The sequence below is a fragment of the Rhinoraja longicauda genome, chromosome 37 (genome assembly GCF_053455715.1).
Source record: "Rhinoraja longicauda isolate Sanriku21f chromosome 37, sRhiLon1.1, whole genome shotgun sequence".
In the NCBI taxonomy this organism is placed as follows: Eukaryota; Metazoa; Chordata; class Chondrichthyes; order Rajiformes; family Arhynchobatidae; genus Rhinoraja; species Rhinoraja longicauda.
This window is the reverse complement of record NC_135989.1, coordinates 4110525-4116524: the sequence shown is the minus strand read 5'-3', so window position 1 is coordinate 4116524 and position 6000 is coordinate 4110525.

Sequence of the window (6000 nt, the reverse complement as noted above, 5' to 3'; positions counted from 1 at the left end):
TTATGTCCTTGCCAGTTTTCCCTCATAATCTATTTTCCCTTTCCTAATTAAGCCCTTTGTCCTCCTCTGCTGGACTCTGAATTTCTCCCAGTCCTCTGGTATGCTACTTTTTCTGGCTAATCTGTATGCTTCATCTTTTGTTTTAATACTATCCTTGATTTCCCTTGTTAGCCATGGATGCACTACCTTTCCTGGTTTGTTCTTTTGCCAAACTGGGATGAACACTTGTTGTAGTTCATCCATGCGACCTTTAAATGCCTTCCATTGCATGTCCACCGTCAACCCCTTCAGCATCAATCGCCAAGTCTATCTTGGACAATTCACGCCTCATACCCTCAAAGTTACCTTTCTTTAAGTCCAGAGATGCTGCCTGTCCCGCTGAGTTACTCCAGCATTTTGTATCTTTGGTTTAAACCAGCATCTGCAGTTGCTTCCTACACAGACGAGGCCAATGCCAGCCAACACTGACCATTCATACTTTATTTATGCCAGGTGTCTGGGCCTACACTGTCCCAACAGTCATAAAAACACAAGACACATAAAACATCAACTTAAAGTGATGAGTGGAAAGTCCAGGATTGGGGATGTGCAAAGATTGGGGAGGGTGGGGGGGGGGAGGGGGGGGGGGGGGGGGGGAGTCATTCTACCCTAGATTGCCACTGTCCCGTATTAGCCGGCACATCCCGTATTTTGGGCTAAATTGGTTTGTCCCGCACGGGACCGCCTTTGTCCTGCATTAGGCTCGGATGCGTTGCAGGCCCGGACACTGTAGGCCCGGACACTGTAGGCTTGGACACTGTAGGCCCAGACACTGTAGGCCCGGACGGCATTGCAGGCCTGGACACTGTAAGCCCAGACACTGTAGGCCCGGACACTGTATGCCCCAGACACTGTAGGCCTGGGCAGTGTAGGCCCGGACACTGTAGGCCTGGACAACTGTAGGCCCGGACACTAGGCTCGGACATTGTAGGCTCGGACACTGTAGGCCAAGTCACTGTAAGCCCGGACACTGTAGGCCCGAACACTGTAGCTTGGGAGCCACTGTAGTCCCGGACAGTGTAGGCCCGGACAGTGTAGGCCAGGACACTGTAGGCCCGGACAGTTGTAGGCCCAGACATTGTAAGCCCGTCACTGTAGGCCCGGACAGTGTAGGCCCAGGACACTGTATGCCTGGGCACTGTAGGCCCGGACACTCTAGCTTGGGGGCCACTGTAGTCACGGACAGTGTAGGCCCGGGCACCGCCTAACGGAGGTTGCATAGCAACCCGCCTCCCGGCCCAGGTGTCCGCATTGGAGGAGTGGGAGCACGTGGCCCGCTGGCTGGGTGAGGTCACGTGGGGCGCGGGGCGGGTGACGTCACCCTTTGTCCCTTATTTGGGAGTGAGGAAGTTGGCAACCCGAGTCTCCCCTCGACAGAAGGGGGAGGAGTTGTACAGTTCGATAGCCACAGGAAGAAGGATCTCCTGTGGCATTCTGTGCTGCATCTTGGTGGACCAGTCTGTTGCTGAGGTGCTCCTCAGGTTGACCAGTGTGTCACGGAGGGGGTGAGCTGCATTGTGACTCAGCGGGTCAGGCAGCATCTGTGGAGAACATGGATAGGTGACGTTTCACAGAGTGCTGGAGTAACTCAGCGGGTCAGACAGCATCTCCGGAGAACATGGATGGGTGACTTTTCCGTCTATATCTCTCGTTTCCTCTCCCCTGATTCTCAGTATGAAGACTCTCGGCCTGAAGCGTCACCTCTACCTAGGGTTGCCACTGTCCCATATTAGCCGGGACATCCCGTATTTTGGGCAAAATTGGTTTGTCCCATACGGGACCGCCCTTGTCCCGTATTAGGCCTGGGGGGCGCTGAAAGCCCGAACACTGTAGGCCCGGACACTGTAGGCTCGGACACTGTAGGCTCGGACACTGTAGGCCCGGACACTGTAGACCCCGGATACTGTAGGCCCGGACACTGTAGGCCCGGACACTGTAGGCTCGGACACTGTAGGCCCGGACACTGTAGGCCCGGACACTGTCGGCCCGGACACTGTAGGCTCGGACATTGTAGACCCGAACACTGTAGGTCCAGACACTGTAGGCCCGGACACTGTCGGCACGGACGGTGTAGGCCCGGACAGTGTAGGCCCGGACACTGTCAGCCCGGACACTATAGGCCCGGACACTGTCAGCCCGGACACTGTCGGCCCGGACACTGTAGGCCGGACACTGTAGGTCCGGACACTGTGGGCCAGGACACTGTAGGCCCGGATAGTGTAGGCCGGAGAGGCCCGGGCGCCCGCCTAACGGAGGTTGCGGTAGCAACCCACCTCCCGACCCGGGAGGTTGCCATTGTGGAGCGGGAGCACGTGGCCGCTGGCTGGATGAGGTCATGTGGGGCGCGGGCGGGTGACGTCACCTTTTGTCCCTTATTTGAGAGTGAGGAAGTTTGCAACCCTAGTTGTGTGCTACAATGCTGAGGGATATATCGTGCACTCTGTATCTTCCCTTTTGCTCTACCTATGGAACTTGAGTTTGGCTTGATTGTGTTTACATGGTTGGAGGTTGGGAACATCTTGGTTTGGGAACAGCTCTGCTCAAGTCCTCCAGAGATCGCAGAGAGTTGTGGATGTAGCCCGGTCCATCCACACAGACCAAAATCCCCACCATTGACTCCATCTACACCTCACGCTGCCTCAGAAAAGCAGCCAATATAATCCCTCCAGAGATGCTGCCTGACCCGCTGAGTTACTCCAGGTTTTTGTGTCAATCGATAGTTAACTGTCGTGCAGCTCACAACAATACACCCCAAGACCACCACACAAACCAACCTCCCTTCCATTGACTCCATCTACACCCCAGCAGCACAATCAAGGACCAGTCTCACCCCCGGCCACTCCTCTTCTCCCCTCTCCCATCAGGCAAGAGGTACAGAAGTGTGGAAACACACACCTCCAGATTCAGGGACAGTTTCTTCCGGCTGTTATCAGGCAACTGAACCATCCTACCACAACCAGAAGAGCCATCCCGACTACGGGCGCCGTCTGTACGGAGTTTGTACGTTCTCCCGTGACCTGCATGGGTTTTCTCCAAGATCTTCGGTTTCCTCCCACACTCCAAAGTCATACAGATACATAGGTTAATTGGCTTGGTATAAGTGTAAATTGTCCCTAGTGGGTGTAGGATAGTGTTAGTGTGCGGGGATCGCTGGTCGGTGCGGACCCGGTGGGACGAAGGGCCTGTTTCCGCGCTGTATCTCTAAATTAATTGGCCTATCAGGGAACCACCCTGCTTGAGGTCGTCTGTTATAGGAGCAGAACTAGGCCATTCGGCCCTTCGTCTACTCCACTTGATCTCTTCCCACTCTCTTGCCTTCTCCCCATAACCCTTGACATCCTTACTAATCAAGACTTGTCAATCTCGGCTTTAAAAATATCCGAAGACTTGTCTTCCACAGCTATCTGTGGCAAAGAAATTCACGGATTTGAAGAACTCCACAACTGAAGATGGGTCTCGACCCGAAACGTCACCCATTCCTTCTCTCCAGAGATGCTGCCTGACCCGCTGAGTTACTCCAGCATTCTATGTCTATCCACAGATTCACCACCCTCTGACTAAAGAAATTCCTCCTCACCTCCTTTGTAAAGGGACTTCCTTTTATTCTACTCAGTCTAAGGAAGGGTCCTGACCTGAAACGTCACCTATCCATGTTCTCCAGAGATACTGCCTGAGCCGTTGAGTTACTCCAGCTTTCTGTGTCTATGTACACATACACTACCCATCTATAGCCACATAGGCCATCCACATGATGCACAAGTGCTGGGGAGAGTGGTTGGTGTGGTCAGGCAGAGATTGTGGTCATCGCCACTCGAAAGCACCTTCATGCCACCATGGTTCAGGAACAAGAAGCTTGAAAGCGCGCGCACCACAGACTCAGGAACAGATTCTTCCCCTCTGTTATCAGGCTTCTGAACGGCCCTTCCATAAGCCAGGGCACTGTCCGATTCACCTCTACCCCATTGGGGACATTGGACTTGGTCTGTGGAACTGGTGCGCTACAATGCTGAGAACTATATTCTGCACTCTGTATCTTCCCCTTTGCTCTACCCACTGTACTTGAGTTTGGCTTGATTGTAGTTCTGTATGGTTTAGTTTAGAGATACAGCGCAGAAACAGGCCCTTCGGCCCACCAGGTCCGCGCCGACCAGCGATCCCCCGCACACTAACACTATCCTACACCCACTAGGGACAATTTACATTCATACAAAGCCAAGTTTCCCCTCAGGTTTCTATTAAATCTTTCCCCTTTTAACTTAAACCTATGTCCTCTGGTACTTGATTCCCGTACTCTGGGTAAAAGACTCTGCATTCACTCGATAAATTACTTCATGATTTTGTACCACGGTGGCACAGTGGTAGAGTTGCTGCCTCACAGCGCCCGAGACCCGGGTTCCATCCTGACTACGGGTGCTGTCTGTGCGGAGTTTGCACGTTCTCCCGTGACCTGCGTGGGTTTTCTCCGGGTGCTTCGGTTTCCTCCCACACTCCAAAGACGTGCAGGTTTACAGGTTAATTAAGTCTCAGGAGAGAGTTAGATGGAGCTCTTAATACTAGCGGAGTCAGGGGGTGTGGGGTGAAGGCAGGAACGGGGGGTACTGATCTGGTGGATGATGAGCCATGATCACGGTGAATGGCGGTGCTGGCTCGAAGGGTCGAGCGGCCTCCTCCTGCACCTATTGTCTCTTGTCTATTGTCTATAATTAGTTTCGGTGAAATTGTAAATTGTCCCCAGTGTGTGTGGGATAGTGTTAGTGTGCGGGGATCGCTGGTTGGCACGGACTCGTTGGGCTGAAGGACCTGCTTCTGCGTTGCATCACCAAGCTGAACTGAACTTACGAAGCTAAGCTGAAAACTAAACCAAAGTAAACGAAAACTAACCTCGATAAGATCCTCCCGGGAATAGAGTCCCAGCTTGCCCAACCTCTCCCTGTAGTTCAGGCCCTCTAGTCCTGGTAAGGTCCTCAAATATTGACCTGTGATATCTCCTTTTTTTTAAATTAATCAAAAATATTTATTCAAATATGAAAATAATATATACAACACAATAAAACCACAACAGAACCTGTCGCCATTACACAAGACAAACAATAAACTATTATACAACTATCTTACACTCCTTGTCAAGGATGCATTCCCCCCCCCCCCTCCCCCCACCCCCAGCGGTCCCGGAAACCCCCAGGGTGCCCGTGGACAGTGCCTGGTCCCTCTCTCACCCCACCCGGTCGCGGACGTAACCCCGGAAACGGGGCGGGCAGCCGGCTCGGGCAGAGCCCTCTTCCGCTTGGCACCGTGACTCGCGGACGGCCATCTTGGCCAGGCCCAGGAGCAGCCCGACCAGGACATCCTCGGCCCCCCCCACCCTCTCCCCCACGCACAGGGTGGCCAAGATGGGGACGGTGGGGGTGAAGTGCAGCCAGAGGGCAAGGAGCAGCCCCTTTAGGTATTGGAACAAGGGCTGTAACCTCACACACTCCATGTACACGTGGTACACAGACTCACACACTCCATGTACACGTGGTACACAGACTCACACACTCCATGTACACGTGGTACACAGACTCACACTCCATGTACACGTGGTACACAGACACACACTCCATGTACCGTGGTACACAGACTCACACACTCCATGTACACGTGGTACACAGACACACACTCCATGTACACGTGGAACACACACACACACTCCATGTACACGTGGTACACAGACTCACACACTCCATGTACACGTGGTACACAGACTCACACACTCCATGTACACGTGGTACACAGACTCACCAAGCCCACAGACAGTGGCAGGCATGTGGTATCTCCTTGGCTGGGGTCAGGTGGGGGGCATTGGTGGTGGGAGAAAATAGACAATAGACAATAGGTGCAGGAGGAGGCCATTCAGCCCTTCACACCAGCACTGCCGTTCAATATGATCATGGCTGATCATTCTCAATCAGTACCCCATTC